This window comes from Triticum urartu, chromosome 7A, assembly GCF_056163025.1.
Source record: "Triticum urartu cultivar PI428250 chromosome 7A, HENAU_Tu73, whole genome shotgun sequence".
Classification (NCBI taxonomy): Eukaryota; Viridiplantae; Streptophyta; class Magnoliopsida; order Poales; family Poaceae; genus Triticum; species Triticum urartu.
In genome coordinates, this window is record NC_141879.1 from 624,951,450 (window position 1) to 624,965,439 (window position 13,990).

Below are 13,990 nucleotides of genomic sequence, written 5' to 3' on the forward strand. Positions count from 1 at the left end.
CCTAAAGGAACTAGCAAACACTATCAACACGAAGTAAGTAGGGTGAATCTCGGGTTCAGGAACCCAGGGTAGAATACCTACTACTAATAACATCACGGGATGCTTTCGAGGATGATGGCCAGATTCATCACACTAGGAATATAAAACGTTGCTAGATTACTGGTTGATTCTTTAAGACATCTAGGGCCATAATAATATCTCCAACATATACTCGAGGCAACGGAATACCTCAATAGACCGATTGGTGTGCTTAACTGGCCCAAGGGAACGTCGAGAACGGAAAGAAGGGGTTTACAAATGCATCAGACTATTTAGAGATCTGGGGTGACTCGGACAGCATAACGGCTGTAAATGCTCAAAAAGATTTGAGACGTCCTGCAAAATGGTGGCATAACAACTCAACAACACAATAGCAAGGTTCCGAGACCAATTGCTAACATAGGAGATACTAGGAACTGAACTGAGACTCGAATCCATCATTCATGTAAGTCTCTAGCATAGTAACTCGTCATCCTGAGAGATAGAAGAGAAGCCTAGTTCTTAACCTCGTAGAAAAGATAAGATGACTTAGATCAGAAGGTCATGAGGATAAGGAGTAAAAAGCGCCTTACGTTCCCTTCCACAATCAATTCACTTACATAACTAAAGCAGTTCTAGACACGACTTCGACCAGCTTGGCTTGGTAATCCTACAGGAAGTCAGGCTCTGATACCAAAACTGTCAGGACCCCGATTCTAAGTCACACCGATCTAGCCTGTAACACTTCATATCACTTTGCGGCCTCACGCATGGTATTCCCACGGGTGTCGCCTTACCATGGCCTGGGACCGTTTGTGCCCTTTGGCTCACGTATATGATAGTGTCGCTAGCATCCATATGACAAAGAACCCAGGCCGACATGACTAGTCGTGAACCCAAAGTGGCACTAACTTACGGGGACAGGCATACATGAATCAACATCGAGCATGTCGGTCAGCAGCGTGTGAATCCGGGCTGTAGCACTGTCTAACAGGACTCCGGGAACCCGGGCTATAGCAGGCTAGGCAGGACTCCGGATGTCACCGCGGGACATTTCCCCGAAGGGACAGACACAGGAATGAAGTGAATCACATGTCGGCCAGTCAAGTGTTCCGGAGCAGTAGTGCTGGGCTAGCAGGACTCCGGTGAACCGGGCTGAAGCGGACTACTATGGCTCATGGAAGCACAAGACTACATTTCCCCATAAGAGAGGCTACCAAGGATAAACAACTAGGTTGTCGGATCCCACACATACCAAGCATTCCAATCATACACACAATATGCTCAATATGTGCAATACAACATGGCATCACAACAAGACTCTACGACTCAGAGTATTATTCATTAGGCTCTGAGGAGCCAAGTATTACAAACATGGGTCTCATGACCCAACATACAGAGCATACAAGCAACAAGCACATGCGGAAGCTTAACTTGTCTGAGTACAGACAACTAAAAATGAAGAAGGCTGAGGAGCCTGACTATCTACAAGACCCTCCCAAGGGTACAAGATCGTAGCTGAGGTAACAAGCTAACCGTCGAAGTCCACACAGAACTACTAGAGAGACTGACGTCTCTCTGCAAAACATAAAATAGGCAAACGTGAGTACAAATGTACCCAACAAGACTTACATCAGAACTATCTACATATGCATCGGTATCAACAAAGGGGTGGTGGAGTTTAACTGCAGCAAGCCAACTTTGACTCGGTGGCTATCCTGAACTATGACTGCAAGTAACTCTTTTGAGGTGGCGCACACGAGTCCACATATTCACCATACCAATACACCACTATGGATCCGCTCCCGTCTCCCTGCGAGAACGCCATCCATAGCACTCACACTTATCTTGCGCATTTTAGAGTATCCACTTTCACTTGTCTATGAACTATGCAAGGGGTCCAAGTTTCCATATCCGAGGAATCCGGCTATTAGAATAGATAATGATAACCCTGCAGGGGTGTACTTCTTAAAACACTCTCTCGCCACTTATCGCCCTGTACACGTCATGTACCTCGGCAACCTTCAAGCGGAAGCCGGGCGAGGGAGTCGGCCACGACCTGACTAACCAACAAGTCTCTAGTCCAGGTTTATCACCTATTCGGGTTCCATCCGCATGGAGATCCGGCCGGGGTGTCGCTCACGGCCCCAAACGATGTGAGCAGGGTTCCCAAGCCCACCATCCGGGTGCCACTTGGTACACCGTGCCACTGTGCCTAGTCTGTCCCAAGCCCACCTGTACCGGGTGCCACTTGGTAGACTACTAACACTACCTACAAACACCAGAAACTAGTTGCAACTCCTAGATAGAGATCGAGTTGATTAATAAGCCGAGAGGGGCCGAGTTACCGGAACCCAATGTGTGGTAGTAACTGTTCATGGATCACAAACACAGGACACAGTTCCTGAGAATGGCTGCAATGAGACAACCCACCATGTACTCCTACATGGCCTCTCACCGCTACCTTTACCAAATCGTGTTCACATACTTAGCTCTCAAGAGTAGGATATGTTCACCACGTTCCAATTCATTCCCGATGAATCAGACCGGACTCAACTCTAAGCAGTAGCAGGCATGACAACAAGCATGGATGAGTAGGCACATCAGGGCTCAAACAATTCCTACTCATGCTAGTTGGTTTCATCTATTTACTGTGGCAATGACAGGTCATGCAGAGGAAAGGGGTTCAGCTACCGCAGCATGTAACAGTTGAAACGGTGTTGTCCTAATGCAGTAAAAGAGAGCAGGAGCGAGAGAGTGGGATTGTATCAGAATGAACAAGGGGATTTTGCTTGCCTGGCACTTCTGAAGATAACATTGAGTCTTCATCAGTGTCAACGATCACAGCGTCGGAGCATCGTCTACCGAGAGGGGACAATTACCGGCAAACAAGGAAGAACACAATCAATGCGATGCAACAATATGATGCATGATCATGACATGTCAATATGCTGTTGATTGAGCAAATGCAACTAGCAACAAGTTAAATGGAGTTGTTTTGAAAACTAGGTTCAAATTTAAATTCAAACTATGAATTCAAATAGTGCATTATCATGTTTTGGACTAAACAGTGAGGTTAAGTTGCTCAAACATGCATGAAAATGCCATATTCAGATTCCTTGGATTTTTCTGATAATTTTTCATATATAACTTATTTCATTTGGAGCTATAGATTAATTTCTATGATTTTTCAAAGTTTTGGATATTTTCTGGAATTTACTGATTATTAATAAATCCAGAAAATGTATTACTGCGTCAGCATTGGGTCATACTGACGTCAGCAGGTCAACAGGAGCCGTCCAGGTCAAGCCTGACTAGTGGGGCCCACTGGTTAGTGACAAACTAATTAACCTAAGTTAATTAGCTCTAAACTAATACTAATCTAGACTGGTTAAGGCCCTGGGCCCACATGTCAGTATTTAACAGGGCTAACTAAGTTCAGTTTACGCTTAACCTAAATTAGTAGGGGCGTGGGCCCACTTGTCATTGACTAAGAGGTTAACTAAGAAGTGATTAGGCCCTAATCGGTCTACTGCCACGTCAGCTCCACCAGATCAAGTCGCCGGCGACCTCACAGGACGGCGGTGGCACGTCGGAATCCCCATTCCGGCGACCATTCACGTGGCCGAGGGCATCTACGCATTGCGGGTGCTCGGCCGCATCCATATACGCAAGTGGGAGGGGCTAAGGTCAGCCGAGCTCGCCGGAATCAAGCTCATGGCGGCGCCCGGAGTTCAGAGGATGCAGGCACGGGGCTGCGATGCGCTAAGGGGCCAACTAGTGGCTGCTTTGGCCTCCTGGAGGGTCCCGGAGCACGTTTAGGTGCACGCACGCGAGCGGTTCGAGCTCAGCCCATGGCGGCGATGAGGTATGGCGGTGGCGAGCTTCGGAGCTCATGGAGACGGCGGCTACAACACGGTCTTGAGCAGGGGAGGAAGGGGAAAGATGCGGAGGCTCACAAAGAACATGCAGGGACGGTCAGTGGGCTTGGGGGCGTCCTCGACGGCGCGAATCGACCAGCGATGTACAACGGTGGTGCGTGGTGACGACGGGTCGATGGCATCGCCGTGGTTCCTCCAAGCTCATGTGCTTCGTCTTGGAGGAGCATCGGGTCGTCTCTGAGCTCGTGGGCATGGAGGAGGGGTGAGGAAGGGCCGGTGGCCATGGTGAACGACGACGGTGGCGATGGCGCGTTCGGGTCTGCTCGGGAGAGGGGACTAGAAGCCGAGGGAGAGAGCAGAGAGCGAGGGGAAAGTGAGAAGGGGCCATCCGCGTCTCCAGACGCGGATCATGTCGAGGGAGGGCAAGCAGGAGGTGGCCGGGGACGCACGCGTGCGCGCCACGCTTCCCCTCTGCCTACTGGCAGGAGGAAGAAGACGGCTCTGCCCTCTGGTGGGCTGGGCCGGCCAGGTGGCTGCATATTGGGCTGCCCAGGTAAGTCATGTGAGTTCTGTTCTGTTTTATTTTATTCTGTAGTCTTTAGGGCTTTATTAAAAATTACTTAAACTGATCCAAAAATCACGAAACTGCTCAATGCCACTGGTTGGAATATAACCAACAGCAAACATTTTAGTTTATGATTATTTGAGCAATTAAAATATTATATAGCATTTAAATGCCCAAATGCAAATAGAGTATGATTTAATTCAGTGACCCTATGATGTCCTAGAAATATGTGCACCATTTTTGTGAGAGGTTCTAGACCAAGGCAAAGATGATGAACATTTTTAGAAGGGCATTTCAGGTTCATTGAAAAATATTTTATTTGGACCCTAGTTGAATTTCATTTGCTGCTAGGGTTTATCAGCCCCCATTTCAAAGTTAATAAAATTTAGACATGATGCATGGAGGCTAATGCAAAGGCAGGCAAGGCCTGAAATGGGGCTGTGACACAAGAAAATGATGGCCATATCATGTCACATATTTTGATTGCATGAGATGTTTATCTTATATACATCTTACTTTGCTTAGTTGTGACGGTAGCATTACAAGATGATCTCGCACTAAATTTCAAGATAAAAGTGTTCTCCTTGAGTATGCACCGTTGCCAAAGTTCGCCGTGCCCAGACACCACGTGATGATCGGGTGTGATAAGCTCTACGTCCATCTACAATGGGTAAAAGCCAGTTTTGCACACGCAGAATACTCAGGTTAAACTTGATGAGCCTAGCATATGCAGATATGGCCTCGGAACACTGAGACCGAAAGGTCAAGCGTGAATCATATAGTAGATATCATCAACATAGTGATGTTCACCATTGAAAACTACTCCATTTCACGTGATGATCGGTTATGGTTTAGTTGATTTGGATCATATGATCACTTAGATGATTAGAGGGATGTCTATCTAAGTGGGAGTTCTTAAGTAATATGATTAATTGAACTTTAATTATCATGAACTTAGTCCTGGTAGTATTAGCATATCTATGTTGTAGATCAATAGCTCGCGATGTTGCTCCCCATTTAATTTTTATATGTTCCTAGAGAAAACTAAGTTGAAAAATGTTAGTAGCAATGATGCGGATTGGATCCGTGATCTGAGGATTATCCTCATTGCTGCATAGAAGAATTATGTCCTTGATGCACCGCTAGGTGACAAACCTATTACAGGAGCAGCTGCAGACGTTCTGAACGTTTTGCTAGCTCAATATGATGACTACTTGATAGTATAGTGCACCATGCTTAACGGCTTAGAATCGGGACTTCAAAGACATTTTGAACGTCATGGAACATATGAATGTTCCAGGAGTTGAAGTTAATATTTCAAGCAAATACCCAAGTTGAGAGATATGAAGTCTCCAACAAAAGTTCTATAGCTAAAAGATGGAGGAGAATAGCTCAAGCAGTGAGCGTATGCTCAGATTGTCTGGGTACTACAATCGCTTGAATCAAGTGGGAGTTAATCTTCCAGATAAAATAGCGATTGACAGAATTCTCTAGTCACCATCACCAAGTTAGTAGAACTTCGAGATGAACTATAGTATGTAAGGGATGACGAAAATGATTCCCGAGCTTTTCATGATGATGAAATCGACAAAGGTAGAAATCAAGAAAAGCATCAAGTGTTGATGGTAGACAAGACCACTAGTTTCAAGAAAAGGGCAAAGGGAAGAACGGGAACTTCAAGAAGAACGGCAAGCAAGTTGCTGCTCAAGTGAAGAAGCCCAAGTCTGGTCCTAAGCCTGAGACTATGTGCTTCTACTGTAAAGGGACTAGTAACTGGAAGCGGAACTGCCCCTAGTATTTGGCGGATAAGAAGGATGGCAAAGTGAACAAAGGTATATTTGATATACAGATTATTGATGTGTATTTTACTAGTGTTCGTAGCAACCCCTCGGTATTTGATACTAGTTCAGTTGCTAAGATTAGTAACTCAAAATAGGAGTTGCAGAATAAACAGAGACTAGTTAAGGATGAAGTGACGATGTGTGTTGGAGTAGTTCCAAGATTGATATGATCATCATCGCACACTCCCTCTACTTTCGGGATTAATGCTGAACCTAAATAAGTGTTGTTTAGTGTTTGCATTGAGCATGAATATGATTTGATCATGTTTATTGCAATACGGTTATTCATTTAAATTAGAGAATAATTGTTGTTCTATTTACATGAATAAAACCTTCTATGGTCATACACACCAACGAAAATGGTTTGTTGGATCTCGATCGTAGTGATACACATATTCATAATATTGAAGCCAAATGATGCAAAGTTAATAATGATAGTGCAACTTATTTGTGGCACTGCCATTTAGGTCATATTGGTGTAAAGCGCATGAAGAAACTCCATGATGATGGGATTTTGGAATCACTTGATGCTTGCGAACCATGCCTTATGGGCAAAATGACTAAAGACTCCATTCTCCGGAACAATGGAGCGAACAACTGACTTATTGGAAATAATGCATACTGATGTATGCGATCCGATGAGTGTTGAAGCTCGCGGCAGGTATCATTATTTTCTGATCTTCACAGATTATTTGAGCAGATATGAGTATATCTACTTAATGAAACACAAGTCTGAAACATTTGAAAAGTTCAAAGAATTTCAGAGTGAAGTGGAGAATCATCGTAACAAAAATAAAAGTTTCTACGATATGATCGTAGAAGTAAAATATTTGAGTTACGAGTTTGGCCTTCAGTTAAAACAATGTGAAATAGTTTCACTACTCACGCCACCTGGAACACCACAGTGTAATGGTGTGTCCGAACGTCGTAACCGTACTTTATTAGATATGGTGCGATCTATGATGTCTCTTACCAATTTTCCACTATCATTTTGGGGTTATGCATTAGAGACAGTTACATTCATGTTAAATAGGGCACCATCCAAATCCGTTGAGACAACACCGTATGAACTATGGTTTGGCAAGAAACCTAAGCTGTCGTTTCTTAAAATTTGAGGTTGGAATGCTTATGTGAAAAGTTTCAACCTGATAAGCTCAAACCCAAATCGGAGAAGTGCATCTTCGTAGGACACCCAAAAGAAAATGTTGGGTACACCTTCTATCACAGATCCGAAGGCAAGATATTCATTGCTGAGAATGGATCCTTTCTAGAGAAGGAGTTTCTCTCGAAAGAAGTGAGTGGGAGGAAAGTAGAACTTGATGAGGTAATTGTACCTGCTCCCTTATTGGAAAGTAGTTCATCACAGAAATCTGTTCCTGTGACTACTACACCAATTAGTGAGGAAGTAATGATGATGATCATGTAACTTCAGATCAAGTTACTACCGAATCTCAATGGTAAACCAGAGTGAGATCCGCACCAGAGTGGTACGGTAATCCTGTTCTGGAAGTCATGTTACTAGACCATGACGAACTTGCGAACTATGAGGAAGCGATGATGAGCCCAGATTCCGCGAAATGGTTTGAGGCCATGAAATCTGAGATGAGATCCATGTATGATAACAAAGTATGGACTTTGATTGACTTGCCCAATGATCGACGAGCCATTGAGATTAAATGGATCTTCAAGAGGAAGACGGACGCTGATAGTAGTGTTACTATCTACAAAGCTAGAATTGCCGCAAAAAGGTTTTCGACAAGTTCAAGGTGTTGACTACGATGAGAGTTTCTCACTCGGATCTATGCTTAAGTCTGTCCGAATCATGTTAGCAATTGCCACATTTTATGAAATCTGGCAAATGGATAAACAAAACTACATTCCTTAATGGATTTATTAAAGAAGAGTTGTATATGATGCAACCAGAAGGTTTTGTCAATCCTAAAGGTACTAGCAAAATATGCAAGCTCCAGCGATCCATCTATGGACTGGTGCAAGCATCTCGGAGTTGGAATATACGCTTTGATAAGTTGATCAAAGCATATAGTTTTATACAGACTTGCGGTGAAGCCTGTATTTACAAGAAAGTGAGTGGGAGCACTACAACATTTCTGATAAGTATATGTGAATGGCATATTGTTGATCGGAGATAATGTAGAATTATTCTGCAAAGCATAAAGGAGTGTTTGAAAGGAGTTTTTCAAAGAAAGACCTCGGTGAAGCTGCTTACATATTGAGCATCAAGATCTATAGAGATAGACCAATACACTTGATAAGTTTTTCAATGAGTACATACCTTGACAAGATTTTGAAGTAGTTCAAAATGGAACAGTCAAAGAAGGAGTTCTTGCCTGTGTTACAAGGTGTGAAGTTGAGTAAGACTCAAAACCGGACCACGGCAAAAGATAGAGAGAGAATGAAAGTTATTCCCTATGCCTCAGCCATAGGTTCTATAAATTATGCCATGTTGTGTACCAGATCTATTGTATACCCTACACTGTTTTTGGCAAGGGAGTATAATAGTGATCTAGGAGTAGATCACTGGACAGTGGTCAAATTATCCTTAGTGGAATAAGGATATGTTTCTCGATTATGGAGGTGACAAAAAGGTTCGTCGTAAAGGGTTACGTCGATGCAAATTTTGACACTGATCCAGATGACTCAAAGTCTCAATCTGGATACATATTGAAAGTGGGAGCAATTAGCTAGAGTAGCTCCGTGCAGAGCATTGTTGACATACAAATTTGCAAAATACGTACGGATCTGAATGTGGTAGACCCGTTGACTAAACTTCCCTCACAAGCAAAACATGATCACACCTTAGTACTATTTGGGTATTAATCACATAGCGATGTGAACTAGATTATTGACTCTAGTAAACCCTTTGGGTGTTGGTCACATGACGATGTGAACTATGGGTGTTAATCACATGGTGATGTGAACTATTGATGTTAAATCACATGGCGATGTGAACTAGAATATTGACTCTAGTCCAAGTGGGAGACTGAAGGAAATATGCCCTAGAGGCAATAATAAAGTTATTATTTATTTCCTTATATCATGACAAATGTTTATTATTCATGCTAGAATTGTATTAACCGGAAACATAATACATGTGTGAATACATAGACAAACAGAGTGTCACTAGTATGCCTCTACTTGACTAGCTCGTTGATCAAAGATGGTTATGTTTCCTAACCATAGACATGAGTTGTCATTTGATTAACGGGATCACATCATTAGGAGAATGATGTGATTGACTTGACCCATTCCGTTAGCTTAGCACTCGATTGTTTAGTATGTTGCTATTGCTTTCTTCATGACTTGTACATGTTCCTATGACTATGAGATTATGCAACTCCCGTTTACCGGAGGAACACTTTGTGTGTTATCAAACGTCACAAGTAACTGGGTGATTATAAAGGTGCTCTATAGGTGTCTCCAAAGGTACTTGTTGGGTTGGCGTATTTCAAGATTAGGATTTGTCACTCCGATTGTCGGAGAGGTATCTCTGGGCCCTCTCGGTAATGCACATCACCTAAGCCTTGCAAGCATTGCAACGAATGAGTTAGTTGCGGGATGATGTATTACGGAATGAGTAAAGAGACTTGCCGGTAACGAGATTGAACTAGGTATTGAGATGCCGACGATCGAATCTCGGGCAAGTAACATACCGATGACAAAGGGAACAACGTATGTTGCTATGCGGTTTGACCGATAAAGATCTTCGTAGAATATGTAGGAGCCAATATGAGCATCCAGGTTCCGCTATTGGTTATTGACCGGAGACGTGTCTCGGTCATGTCTACATAGTTCTCGAACCCGTAGGGTCCGCACGCTTAAAGTTTGATGACGGTTATATTATGAGTTTATGTGTTTTGATGTACCGAAGGAGTTCGGAGTCCCGGATGAGATCAGGGACATGACGAGGAGTCTCAAAATGGTCGAGACGTAAAGATCGATATATTGAACGACTATATTCGGACATCGGAAAGGTTCCGAGTGATTCGGGTATTTTCGGGAGTACCGGGGAGTTACGGGAATTCGTATTGGGCCTTAATGGGCCATACGGGAAAGGAGAGAATGGCCTCAAAGGGTGGCCGCACCCCTCCCCATGGGCTGGTCCAAATTGGACTAGGGAGGGGGGCACCCCTTCCTTCCTTCTCCGTTCCCCTTCTCTTTCCTTCCCTCCTACTCCTACTACTTGGAAGGGCTCCTAGTTCTACTAGGAAAGTGGGAATCCTACTCCAGGTGGGAGTAGGACTCCCCTAGGGCGCGCCATAGAGAGGGCCGGCCCTCCCCCTCCTCCACTCCTTTATATACGGGGGCAGGGGGCACCCCAAAGACACAACAATTGATCTCTTGATCTTTTAGCCGTGTGGCGGTGCCCCCCTCCACCATAATCCACCTCGGTCATATCATAGCAGTGCTTAGGCGAAGCCCTGCTTCGGTAGAACATCATCATCGTCACCACGCCGTCATGCTGATGGAACTCTCCTTCAAAGCTTGGCTAGATCGGAGTTCGAGGGATGTCATCGAGTTGAACGTGTGCAGAACTCGGAGGTGTCGTGCGTTCGGTACTTGATCGGTTGGATCGTGAAGACGTACGACTACATCAACCGTGTTGTGCTAACGCTTCCGCTTTCTGTCTACGAGGGTACGTAGACAACACTCTCCCCTCTCGTTGCTATGCATCACCATGATCTTGCGTGTGCGTAGGAAATTTTGAAATTACTATGTTCCCCAACAGGGAGAGTTGAATTTCTTCTTAGGTCTTCAAAGTCGTCGACAACGCAATGGCATATTCATATCCCAGGAGAAATACCTCAAGGATGTACTGAGGAAATTCGGCATGCAAGATTGCAAAGGCGTCAAAATTCCTATGCCCACAAATGGCCATCTGTGCACTGATGAAAATGGTATAGACTTTGATCATAAGGTATACCGCTCCATGATTGGTTCTTTATTGTACTTATGTGCATCTAGGCCAGATATAATGCTTAGTGTTTGCATGTGTGCCCGATTTCAAGCTACACCAAAGGAATCACACCATAAGGCTGTGAAGCATATTCTTCGATATCTAGATCACACACCAACACTTGGATTATGGTACCCCAAGGGCTCGGCTTTTGATCTCATTGATATTCTGACTCTGACTATGCTGGTGGTCGTGTGGACCGCAAGTCAACATATGGTACATGTCATTTCCTTGGACGATCTTTGGTCTGTTGGTCCTCGAAGAAACAGAACTGCGTATCACTATCTACTGCTGAAGCTGAGTACATTGCCGCTGGTTCTTGCTGTGCTCAATTGCTATGGATGAAGCAAACTCTCAAGGACTACGGCGTCAACATGAAGAATGTGCCTCTCTTCTGTGACAATGAGAGTGCCATCAAGATTGCTCACAACCCAGTTCAACACTCGAAGACAAAGCACATTCAGATTCGTCATCATTTTCTTCACGATCATGTGTTGAAGGGCGACATTTCTATTGAGCATGTGAAGACTGAAGAACAGCTAGCCAATATCTTCACAAAGCCCTTGGATGAGAAGAGATTTAGCAAGTTGCGGTGTGAGCTAAATATCCTAGAATCTTTGAATGTTCTTTGAAAAGGACACTCATCCTAACACTTATGCAAAATTGATGACTTAGATGTGCAACACATGAAGAAATGTTTTTCTTCAATCAATGAAGAATAACACTCTTAGTGTGAAGAAATTAACGAAGAATTTGATTCTCACAACCCTACGTTAATTGTACGCGGTGTCTGAAATCATCATTCTTATATGATGGGTCACACCACCACCAAAAGTTGAAATTCCTCAATTGATAATATTCTTCAACTTTGCACTGTCTTCACTGTTTCCGTCGTTTTTCTTCATTGGCTATATATATATATATAAGTTTATGTCCTCTACAGCATTCACTTATTGCTAATTCTTCAAGTTGGTTTTTCTGCTAAGTGAATGTGATCGGACCCTTCCCCTCTATGCTATACTCAACCCAATCTGTTCACAAATTCTTCATGTGCATTCTATTTGAAAGTTGTTCAAAATCTTCACTGTGTCCTTGTCAGCTGAAGAAATTGCGAACGGAACTTTAAAACCTATCTTATCTAAATTTTCGGCTTTGCCGCTCAAACCGTTGTGCATCCCACGATACACTTATCCATTCACCCACGATCGCACACGATCTCCACCTCTCAGTACGTGGGTGACACATGTTAAGCGAATGAGAAGGGTCAGGGCACGTTCGTCCAATTTCTTCGGGCGAGCAGTTTTTCACCGTGGCTATAAATACCCCTCCTTCCCTTCCTCACTTCTTTTACTCCGCTCGATCTCTCTCCAGCTCGAGCTTCTCAAACCCTAGCGCCACCGCTACTTCATCGTCGCCGGTGAGGAAGAGCTTCACTGCCTCGACCTCATCGCCGACGTACTCGCGCCGACCACGGAAATCTTCACTCCGCCGCCGCCGTAGCCGTCTCCCTCCACCGAGTTAGGGCGTGGAAGATCTACACAGACGAACTTCACCCCTCCTCTTCACTGTTCGTCGTGTTCTTCATCCAGGGTAATTAAAAGTTACTTTTACTGCGCTCGTTGATTCGAATGATTATCTAGAAAATCTTCAAAGGTGTTTTTCTTCATATCTTCACACACTAAAACACCTCACAAGTCATCTGTTCTTGATTCGTTTCTCTAAGCATCATTTTTCTTCAAGATTCCTCAGTTGTGTGGATCTTCGATCTATACAACTCTGGAACCTAAGACAAAGAACGCTTAGTGAAATTCTTCAAGACTCATCTGGTCAAATTCCTCAAACTGGTTCTTTTTGAAAAACCTTCCGAGAACGCATATGACCTCTCCAAATTCCTCGCAACTATACTCTGTTCACGGGTACTCATGTCAGCTGCTGAATCACTAGGTTCTCATCAACTTAACTCATTTGCAGCGTTCGTTGAAGAAAAGTTGCATACTTCTTCAGAGAATTCAATTGTCCAAATTCCTCAACTGAAGAAAATGGCTGACGGTAAGAAGCCACAGAAAGGAGGAAAGAGGCCTGAGGTCAATACAGCATTTGAGATCCCTGATGAAATATATGTTGGGTACTGCACACCTACTGAGGAAACCAAGAATGAGCGCAAGGTGCGCATTCAGAAGATAGAGAGGAGATGGGCTAGAGAGTGGAGGGATTACAGATATGTCACCCCCAAGTACATGAAGAAATTCGCACTCAATCCTCCATGCCCAAGACCTCCATTGGCACCTGGCCAAATAGCTGATCCCACCAGCCTCAAGCACGGTGAGGACTATCCTGACGAATGGGCCAAGCGCCAAGCCAAGTTGCCTAAGCAAGCCAGAGAGGCAGTGAGGAAATTCAATAAAGACTCTGCTGCTGCTAAGGCCTCTCCTGTCAAGCCAAAGAAGGCTATGTCAAAGAAGTCTGCGCGCAAGCCAAGTGCTTCACCAACAATGCCCTCAAGGCCAAGCTCCTCAGCAATGCCCTCACGGCCAGAATCCTCAAAGCCCTCACGGCCAATTCCTCATGCTGCTCCTGCTCCCTCAAAATCCTCAGCTCCTCCAAAGTCCTCAGTTGTTCCAACAAAGTACTCAGCACCTGTGCATCTTGCCTCATGCCAAAGGACTGCAGGCATGTCCATTGCCTCAGGAGCTTCAGCTAGTTCCTCAAC